The sequence below is a fragment of the Ostrea edulis genome, chromosome 5 (assembly GCF_947568905.1).
Source record: "Ostrea edulis chromosome 5, xbOstEdul1.1, whole genome shotgun sequence".
Classification (NCBI taxonomy): domain Eukaryota; kingdom Metazoa; phylum Mollusca; class Bivalvia; order Ostreida; family Ostreidae; genus Ostrea; species Ostrea edulis.
Genome location: NC_079168.1, coordinates 25,617,743 through 25,629,120, shown reverse-complemented (window position 1 = coordinate 25,629,120; position 11,378 = coordinate 25,617,743). Strand labels below are relative to the sequence as shown.

The following is an 11,378-nucleotide window of genomic DNA, read 5'->3' as shown; positions in this document are numbered from 1 at the left end:
TTTGTTCTACACGTTTTAACAAAATATTTTTAGTTTAAAAGATATAATGGAAAATATGTGTAATTTTTGGCTCCTTTAGGCGTCCTAATTTTTTAACCCTGTCAACCACCATTTCGAACGCTGTAAGCAAAAAAAAAAAAAAAAAAAAAAAAAACCATGTGCACAACTACAATGCTCCTACTTTTCATTTTCAATGCATTTTCTGCTCAAGCTTATACAGTCTCGAAGCCTTTGTCTGGAAACCAAAGCCCCTAAAATTTCATTCAAAGGGGAATAACTCGTGAACAGAAGGGAATTTCTGAAATGTAGTACATGATTTTAAAATTGTTCTGTAAAGTTCATAAACCCTGAAAATTTGAGCAAAATCCATGCAGAAATGAGTGAGATATGCAGCTTCAAAGTTAGCGTCTAGGAAAAGGGGGGGAAAAGAATAATAAGAATAATCTTAACCAGCACAATCAGTAGAAGGTCTTCCGTTGTTACGGAAGACCTTAATTAGAACATGACTAGATGTAGTACAATATAATATATATATATATATATATATATATAGTACACGACACAAGTTTTATGCGTGTTCCATGCAACGCGGTGGAACAAATTTGCCCCAAACACGGTGGACCTTTAAAATTGTCGGTACCTTTGAAGTCCTATTTTTTCCGCGCGAGCGAGACATTGAAGTCCACGGAGGATCTCCGTGGGTGTTACCTGTACCTCCGTGTGATAAAACAAAGAAATACTTTCCGAAATGATTCACCCAAAAAACCTTTTCGCTTGGCCAGCATGCATGCCCCCACCCCGTTGATTATTTAGAAATTAGCTATAAAACATTCAATTTTTGTAATTGTTGTTTGATGATACGTTGGTGTTTTCGGTACATATCCGTATGCAGACTTCCCTGCAGACGTTCACTCCTTTTTTATGAAACGCCCAAATTATCGACATATCCTGTATATAAACACCTGTGTTATTCCTACCACTCGTCGGTACATTGTTTCACGGCACGTGCAGCACAATTTCACCAAATAAAAGAAGGGTCATGAACAACGACAATCACATGCCAGTAATTTCAATTTGATAAATAGCAGTTCAAAGAAATGTGTACCATAAGCAATGGTTTATTTTTAACGTAAGGTTTTCATTGTAATTAGGAATAGGTGATTAAGGTCAGCTATATACATGTACATGTTTACATTGGAGATGAATTTCATTATGTACTCAACTGTGAAGCAATGTGAGCAAAGAATCAAATTTTTATCGCCTAAACAAATAGATATGAAAATTATCTTTACTTTTAAACAAACCTTTAGAAAACCCCGTACTTTCATTAAGAAAATGATAAAATAAGATGTGCTCCCCTACCTAGAATGCCCATACTTCACATTAATAATAACACGTTTTTTGGTGTGTGTGTTTTTTTTCTTCCTAACTTGATAAATACTTTATTACACGCATGTATTATATACTAAATGTATATTTAACAGCTTTTTGTCTTTATTTTTGTATACCATTGCATAATGGTAATGAGATCCAATAAATTGAATTGAGTACATGTAGTCTTGAAATATCACAAAGTATAGAGTTGACAACGATTGAAATAAAAATGCAGACGTTTTCTCGTTTCTCGTTTATTCAGTGACTCACAAACTTGCGCGTCTTCTGAATGAAAGTTGTAAAACAAACGTACTAGGTTTTGGTCAGTTATAACATACATGTAATACGGGGGTAAAATTCATCTCATCTATGCTAGCAATGGGTTTTGGGTCAACTGTGCATTCGTGGACGAATAGTCGTGGCTAGCGAAGATGAAAAAAAATGCCTACAAAGTCCACTTGCATTAACATGCAATAATAATAATAATGTGCGGCATTTATATAGCGCATTATATAATTTGTAATTACTCTAAGCGCTTTTAACAATGTAAAATGTAAAACATGATAAGATTAATCAGAGCATAAAATATAACATCCAAATAAAATAAAACAATTTAAACATTACGAGTTCATGCGACAAACCAACTTTAAAAAAGAATATATTACAAAATATGGTTATAAGATTTCCTAAAAAGATATGTTTTGAGGTTTGTCTTAAAACTTTTGACAGTGCCACACGAACGGATGTCTATCTGTAAACTGTTCCATAGTGTGGCAGCTGTTACATCAAACCTTCGATCTCCATAGCTAGGTCTTTGTACGAACGCGGAGTTTTTCTAGCAATCGTGAATTGCATGTGCGCAGAGATCGTTTTGGTTCGTACACAGTGATGAGGTCGCTGATATAGGCCGGTGCCAATCCGTTTAGTGCCTTGTATGTGTGTAGTAAAATCTTGTATTATGAAGGTGAAATCGAAGAATTATCCAGTAAATCCAATGATGTTGCAGTATATACAATGTATAGCATGTATTTATTTTATTTTTGACTGAGAGAGAGATAGACAGCTAAGCACGTAACATCGTTTTAGAAGGGAGGGGGCGCTCGGTAATTCGGGGGGGCTCATTCATTAGTGCTAACCCGGACCAGCCGAACAATTTTAACATGTAAAGAAAACAATATGGGAAATAAAAAAAAAATCAGAATGAAATTGTACTTTCAAGATTTATACTGAACGTATTAAACTTCCCGTATCTGCATACATTCATGAATATTATAATCAATGATTACCAATGCTCTCTCTCTCTCTCTCTCTCTCTGTTCCTTTCATTATCTAATGCATTTAAAGATTAAATTAAAGATTTTAATAATCGATATCGTATATGAATAAAAGCAAATAATCATTTCTGTTTATATTGATATTAGTTGTTTTTTTTCATGAACTACATGTGGTTGCATTTGACACCGAGGATTTGCATCCTTAAATATTGATTACAAGCACATAGAATCGCAGAGGGTGTAATTTAAAAGTTAAGGATTTAGCCTTGTAGCTTGCAGCGACCTACCTACCCACTGCACGATTTAAGAAATTGAAGTCGGAAGGGGGAATTGAGACAGTTTCAGACTACTATACCCCCCCCCCCCCCCACACACACACACCCACACATGTTCCCAATTTAAGGTTTTTGTAATCGGACAATTTAAGCACCATTTCTGTTGTTATTTTATTGCTTGTCAAGAATTCAACAGAACTTAACCGGCAACATACCCCTTCTGATACATTGAAAAATATAGTAATGTTAGCACGGGGTTCTATAAAGTTCAATCTGCAGTTTGGTCATACTTCGTCATTCAATAACTTATTCAAAATATTAAAAAAAAATGTTTGTCGGGTTAGCGGTACTATGATGTATGACTATAACAATGACCTGTGTATAACTTGTACATTCCATGCAAATTCGAAGGGGTTTTCGCCTCAATAGAACAATGGGGGTCAGCTAATCCGTGTATTTGAAATCAACAGAAGTGCTTAGCTTCTTGCGGAAAGTGTGAAATATATTGGGTCGGCGCAAGATACCCGTGACCTTAGACTAGATCTGATATCGCGCCGACCCAATATATTTCACACTTTTCATAAGAAGTCAAAACCCAAACTAGCTAACCGTAATTTAGTTATACTGTGACAAAGACCCTAGGAATTTGCATGGTATATACTTATTTAGCTACAGAACTGTAGCTCTTTGAAAAAATATTTTGACATAACAGAGAGCTACAGAGCCACCCCTTATAAAAACCTTCGATTTACGGCGCACAAAAGCTGCGCACGGTTGAGGCCTTATATCGTTGTATTCTTGAATTGCTGTCTCATAAATTTAATATCAAAAAATTCTTAACATATTTTCCTACTATACTTGTGTCTAAACATACCTTCAAATATTCATTAAAGCCCCATACGACCTGAAAACTCCCAGCTTCAAATGATTTCGTGTTGACGTTGCCATGTTAGGTAGCCGGGTCAATTCGTACCCTGTTGTTGTTGATATATATTCATAAAATTCGTTATATGTTATGTATTCGCTCTTCATTTATCATCAATACGAATAATTTATAGAAATTAAAAAAAATAAAGTTTTTCTAAAGCTAAAATAAGCTCTTTATTCATGAAAATGCTACTAAAGTCCTTAACACTCGTGTGGCAGGGATGGAGACCGGACCAGACTAATGAAAGCCGCATTGCCGTGAGTTTAGCTATTAGAATAATTATTATTTAAAGGCACTGGGATGATACATTATTTGAAAATTTAGCTAGAATATTTGTGGGGATATGAATTCACATCTAGACGTTATTGTGCAAGTATGGAAATTAACCAGAATTCGAATTGACTCGGCTACCTAACATGGCTACGTCAATAAACGAAATCATTTGAAGCTGGGAGTTTTCAGGTCGTATGGGGCTTTAATGAATATCTGAAGGTATGTTTAGACACAAGTATAGTAGGAAAATATGTTAAGAATTTTTTTTATATTAAATACTCAAGAATACAACGATATAAGGCCTCAACCGTGCGCAACTTTTTGTGCGCCGTAAATCAAAGGTTTTTTATAAGGGGCGGCTCTGTAGCTCTCTGTTATGTCAAAATATTTTTTCAGAGAGCTACAGTTCTGCAGCTAATACTTATTATACAACAATCATTGCATTATCCAGACACTCCCGATGAACATTTTTTTTATGAAAACTCCTATCAAAGTACACTGAACATAAGTCTCGGTCAAATGTAATTAACTCGGGATTTTAAAAATAAATCATTCGATGGTTTGTATTTTTGCTTCTATCAATTATGTAATAAATTAATTCCAATTTGTTAATCATCGACAATGCTCTAATTTCTATATTGGATCAAGTTATATTTGTCAAGATGCATATTAACACAATATGATGGAAGTAATTATGTTAATCAGCGCATTTGTCAGAGAGAGAGAGAGAGAGAGAGAGAGAGAGAGAGAGAGCAGATCGGTAATTATTAAATATCCCTATCACATGTTGTACATGTATGTTTTTCATTTACTGAATATACTAATTCGAATTCAAAACAGGAAATTACCTGCAAGTACACATTATTTAAAGATATAATTTTAATGAAGAAAGAAGACTAAAAGAAAATGAAATTCAAAACCAGGTTTTCTTTAAAACATAATATTTAGTGTTGGTATCGTTGAAATTGGCTCAAAATGTTGAAAAACAATATAAGTATCATGCAGGGGGAAAAATATTGACAATTTTTTCTTTTCTTAAAATCCCACCCTTATCTTGATTTGACCTGCGGCACATTTTCACATCTCCCGCAAGGCACCCGTGGCCAGAACAAAGCTCTTAGCAGCTGTGTGTATTCGCAAATAACACACACCGTGAAACACGGAGGACACGGTGTATCTCCGTGGATTTTCCACCGTGGTCTTTCCACGGTGGGGTGTATAAAACTTGTGTCGTGTACTATATATATATATATATATATATATATATATATATATATTATATATATATTATATATATATATATTATATATATATATATATATATATATAGTAACCATTGCCAAAGCATATAATGTACCAGTGATAATTTTAAAAGTTGCATGATCACAAAACTGCAAAGGACATCAGGGGACAAGCTGAGTGCATTATCTTTAACAGGATCCTCCCTTTATCTAATGCAGGATTCTAATTGTCAATATAAAATGTATATTAGATTGGGTAGCAAATGTGCATAAGACACCAGGGGACAATGCGTTAATTAAAATAATTTTATCAGATTATGCAGGGACCATACATGTATATTCTCCTTATATGTAGCAAAAAATCGCAGTCTTAATATAAAACCATAGTAGAAAACATTTGAAATTCCTGAGTGGTGCAGGTCTCATACTCATTGACAGTCTATAGCTCGGAGTTTCTGTAACCACACACATGTATAACTAATGTTTTTATTATGCAAGCATTTATGTATTAATCATTAAGTTGAACACATTATATTTAATGTGATAGGATACATGGATGTACATCGTGACTTTTTCCTTTACTGTACTGATACATCATGAAGCAGTAAATATTTTCATGAAGCAGTAAATATTTTCATTAAGTCATTTCTTAAAATTGTTCCCTTTTTATGAATGAAATACCTACATACATTTCTCTCTTGAATTAATTTAGATTTACTTACTCCAATTACAAACTTAATTATAATTACAGAAACAGTCATGCACATGAAATTTAATCAATAATCTTTTTCATATTTAGATTAGTCATGTATCTGTTTGTTAGAGGACAATCATGTACAAAAATTAGAAATCTTAAATCAAATATTGAATCACAATTAGGATTACGTTGCACGACACTGTAATTAACTATTGTTTAATATACACCAACTATATTTTGTCTGTAAGAAACATTTGTTGTTTCATTTATAATATTACATTTCTCAACCTAATTAAAGTTACATGTAAGTCTCAGAAATCAAAATTGAGCTGTGAGCCAGAAACTGCTCTAGAAATTTAGGAGAAGAAATTATTTTGCATGATCATACATGGATTTTTTTTTCAAGTTAGGATCTTAGTGTGCACTGAGTATTATTTAACCTAAAGTGAAGAATTTTGTAAGTATAAGCTCTCTTTAATGAAAAGCTAACTGCAATGTTAATTATTTTACATGTTTTAGTTTGTGCTATATTTTAGCCTTGTAAAAAGAATTGTGAATTAAATACAATTGTAAATGATCAAATATATTGCATGTTGATGGAGTTTTAAAAATATAAAAGCATAATTAAGGCCTCAAATGATTTTTTGTTGTTGTGTTTCTGACCCTACATTAAACACAGTACCCCTTGTTTTTTAAATAAACATATAATGTTGAAGAGATCTGACATTGAAGAAACATTGTTTGGGGACTTGACAATTCTGTGATTCGATCAATTCATCTATAATAAGTAATTTCAATCAAACTAAATCTAATAGTTGCCATTGACAAGTGAAAAATGAGCCCCTTATGTTCAATATTAAAGACATTATAATTGATATGTTTAAATGGAGATTGTGATCAGAATGTTAAAACTTTGTTGACAAGTTAAAGAAAAAAGATTTGAATTATATACATGTATCCCAATCTGAATTAAAATTAGACTGGTATATTCGAATCGTCTTCGGTACACTTCAATACATGGAAGTGTATCGTAGAGAAGCGGAATTCTTTTTATCATAAACCAACTTGCCATTATTTTGACTTAAATGTTTGAGGAAATACAGCAATTCATATTTTTAGCCTCTATTTCAAATCATAATACATATTTGTGCATGTTTGACCTGTCTGTTTTCAGTGTACTTTTTGGGAAATTTGAGTGATTCACCACCCTTTGAACAAAGGTATATTAATTAAGGCCACCTCAAAGGAATCCTAGATTTGTCAAGGTATCACATCTTCCTATAATTGAATGTAATGATTATGTTTTGCAGATTTTACAGTAGATTATTCTGTCACCTACAAAGCAAGATCATTTTACCTGTCCTTAAATTTTTGCCCAAGCTATACACTGCATGCAGATAATTTATGTTTCTTAAAATTCTTTTATAGTATTTAAACATCTTTTTATCAGGTTGTATATGTACATGTAACAGAAGTTATGAAGTACATATGTGTTCAGTGTTTTATTATGTAAAATCTACTTAGGAGTACAGCTACTTTTACAAATTATGTACATGCAACAAAGGCACAAACACAATTTCTATCTCAAAACTTTCATCAGATACAAGTCAAAACATTTAAAATTATAAGAATAAAGCTAGTAATAATTGTACATGTAGCAGATCTTAGAAATATTTTCATGAAGAGATACATTAATGCTTATGCTATCACTTTGCCTGTCTTTCTGTCTTGGTTGAGTATTGTACACTTGCAGATGACACACACTGTTTCATGGAATATACTGAATCTTAATTATTGACAAATCGTATAATTTCATATTATTATATAGCTTATAAATAGTCTAATATAAAATCTGCGTAAAATCTAGAGAATGTTAGCGTTCAATATCCTGAGAATTTATTGAACGCTAACTTTGCATTGCGTAAAGTGTATGCGCCCGAAGCATTCCGAATATGAGCGTTCAATATTGACGTTACCGTAACGACGTAAACAAGCCAAAATGTCAAACGACGGTCCTCCTAATCTGACAGAGCCGGTATTTGATATTTACTTAAGCAAAATGTTTTACTGTACATAAATTATGATGTCCCCATTTACAAAATCAGTTTGCTTCATGCATTAATGACGGGTTAAATATTGAACAGTTAAGAAATGCATGCTGTTATTGCACACTGCCAATATTGATGAATTCTCGTCTATTTTGGAGTAGTTTGAGTGAAAAGGGATATAATTTAACAACTAAATACTTTAGCTATATAATAAAAGGGTTATTGAACTTATATAGGTGAATATTGGCACTCGTTGGCTGTCAAAATGCACTCGCAAGCTCGTGCATTTTCACAGCCAACTGGTGCTAATATTCACCAATATAAGTTCAATAACCCTATAATATTGCATTTTTTGTTACACAATGAATAACTGCATGATTTTTTTTCCTTTTAGAAGCCATATGTTTTAATTGCTGCCTAACAAATGGTAACAATGTGTTTGTGTAAATTGTAAGTATTCACTGTCTTAATATAAATTGTAAGTATTTTGAAGCATGATGTTAGTTAGTTTATCATCACTCATGTCTCCCCTCTTCCAGGGGAATACATATTGTTTTAGCTCACCTGAGCTGAACGCTCAAGTGAGCTTTTCTGATCAAAATTTGTCCGTTGTCTGTCGTCGTTGGCGTCGTTAACTTTTCACATTTTCATCTTCTCAATAACCACTAAGCCAATTTCAACCAAACTTACCACAAATCATTCTTGGGTGAAGGGCTTTTAAGTTTGTTAAAATGAAGGGCCATGTCTCTTTCAAAGGGGAGATAATCACAAAATTGCAAAACTAGGGTGGGGTCATTTAAAAATCTTCTTAAAAACCACTGGGCCAGAAAAGCTAACATTTTCATGAAAGCTTACTGACATAGTGCAGATACAAATTTATTCAAATTATAGCCCCTGGGGTTGGATGGGGTCACAATAGGGGATCAAATCTTTACATACAAATATATAGGATCAATTTTAAAAAAAAATTCTTCTCAAGAAGCACTGAGCCAGAAAATCTGAGATTTACATGAAAGCTTCCTGATATAGTGCAGATTCAAGTTTGTGAAAGTTTGTTAAAATGAAGGGCCATGTCTCTTTCAAAGGGGAGATAATCACAAAATTGCAAAACTAGGGTGGGGTCATTTAAAAATCTTCTTAAAAACCACTGGGCCAGAAAAGCTGACATTTTCATGAAAGCTTACTGACATAGTGCAGATACAAATTTATTCAAATTATAGCCCCTGGGGTTGGATGGGGTCACAATAGGGGATCAAATCTTTACATACAAATATATAGGATCAATTTTTAAAAAAATTCTTCTCAAGAAGCACTGAGCCAGAAAATCTGAGATTTACATGAAAGCTTCCTGATATAGTGCAGATTCAAGTTTGTGAAAATCATGCCCCCCCCCCCCCCCCCCCCCAGGGGTTGGATGTGGCCACAATTTGGGATTAAAGTTATACATACAAATATATACGGAAAATATTTTATAATCTCCTTCTCAAGTTCCACTGGACCAGAAAAGTTTATATTTAGGTGAAAGCTTCCTGACATAGTGCAGATTCAAATTTGTTAAAACCATGGCCCCTGGTGGTAGGATGGGACCACAGTAGGGGATTAAAATTTCCCATACAAATATACAGGGAAAATATTTTAAAATTTTCTAAAAAATCATTGGGCCAGAAAGGCTTATATTTACGTGAAAGCTTCCTGACATAGTGCAGAATCAATTTTGTAAATAATCATGGTTACGGGGGTAGGTTGGGGCCACAATAGGGATCAAAGCTTTACTTGCACATATACAAGAACAATCTTTAAATATGGGCAAGGTAACTCATGTGAGCAATGTTGCCCATGGGACTCTTGTCTTTTATGCTATTAATACTAAATTGAAACAGAATAGATATTTAGGAGGAGTAATTAAGACAGGCCTTTTCCAAAATTGGAATTAATTTCATGATTCCAGGTAGGGACTTTGATTCCAAGGTGATTATTGTCCTTATCATTTGAAAGACTTCTTTAAGTTTGCTGATACAGTATAAAAAGTCTGTGCATAATTAGGAAAAGCAGAAAAGGATGCACCAAAATTGTGAATTTCGCAACCCCAGGGTTTTGACGTTAGGACGGGTCAAAATTAGTACATCATGTCGTGTTGATTTACATATATTATATCATGCAAAGCCTTTTAAGTTGGTACTATAGAGAACCCTCACTGCTACGGCCCTGCACGTTAAACATAGAGCTAAATTTCTGGTACCTCACCTACAGCTGGTGAAGTCTAAATATGAGTGAAAAATTCTCAACGAACGTAAAAAACAATCAATCAGTATTCATATTTCATACTGGGAAATAAAATTTAGATAGCTTATATTGATCATTGTGATTTTTTTTTTCTTTCAGAGATTCATTTTGAGGAAATAGTTGGTGTACTGTGAGTGCACATTCCTAAATGAATTCATCAGTTTACATTAAGGATCTACCTTCAAATCCTGTAATATGGTGTCTGGGATACTCTAAAGTGCATGTCACAGACTAAAGTAATGAATATAACTTCCAAGAATTTTTAAGAAATTGTTATAACTTTAAAATGTATGTATATATACTGATATTGAATTAAATTTTATAAAATTTCAGCTTCTGATTTTATGTATACATGTATATAGACATATTTTAGAGATTTTCCACTCTAAAGGTTTGATTTCTTTAATATTTAAGACTAAAACAAACTTTTATGCAGATACAGTGGTGTAACATTGTCTTACTTTCTGATCAATACATGTAGATAAGAAAACTATGTATATTCCAGTACATGTGGGAAATTTTCAACTATTCAACTTCCATTTATGAGCAGTAACTTGTACATAGTACTTAATTTCTTAACCAACTTTAATACTGTATAACTATAATTATCTGCTTGCATGCATTGCAGAACACAATGATTCACATTTGCTGATGAATTTCTTTAGTATAAAGAGTAAAATTGGTATGTTAAGTTTTAAATTTATGAAAATCCATATTAGGCTTTTCACAGATATTTCTTAAAGGGACTGATTCACGATTTTACCCAAACTTTTAAAAGATTTCACACAAAAATTTATGTTATTCATTATCATAGAAGCTCAATTTAGAGTTTAATTATTATTTGTTTTGTAAACAAAGATTTGCAGTATGTTATTGTTTACGAAATTTTCAAAAGAAATGGATATCAATCTAAGTTTATTATATCTTTCACATTTCAAGCAGTTTTGGGGTAAAATGTATCATCTAAAAGTTAAAATTTGGACTA

At 32.9% G+C, this 11,378-nt stretch overlaps 1 long non-coding RNA gene across 1 annotated transcript in view; it reads left to right on the top strand.

Moving 5' to 3' along the window:
- The window catches only part of LOC125650071 (uncharacterized), a 35,837-nt gene extending 25,112 nt beyond the window's left edge, over positions 1-10,725 (top strand). The window contains exons 2-4 of the long non-coding RNA XR_007360887.2: positions 7,237-7,327; positions 8,505-8,560; positions 10,493-10,725. This is a non-coding gene — a long non-coding RNA (uncharacterized LOC125650071). The remainder of the gene's footprint in view (positions 1-7,236; positions 7,328-8,504; positions 8,561-10,492) is intronic.
- The last annotated feature ends 653 nt before the right edge of the window (positions 10,726-11,378 follow it).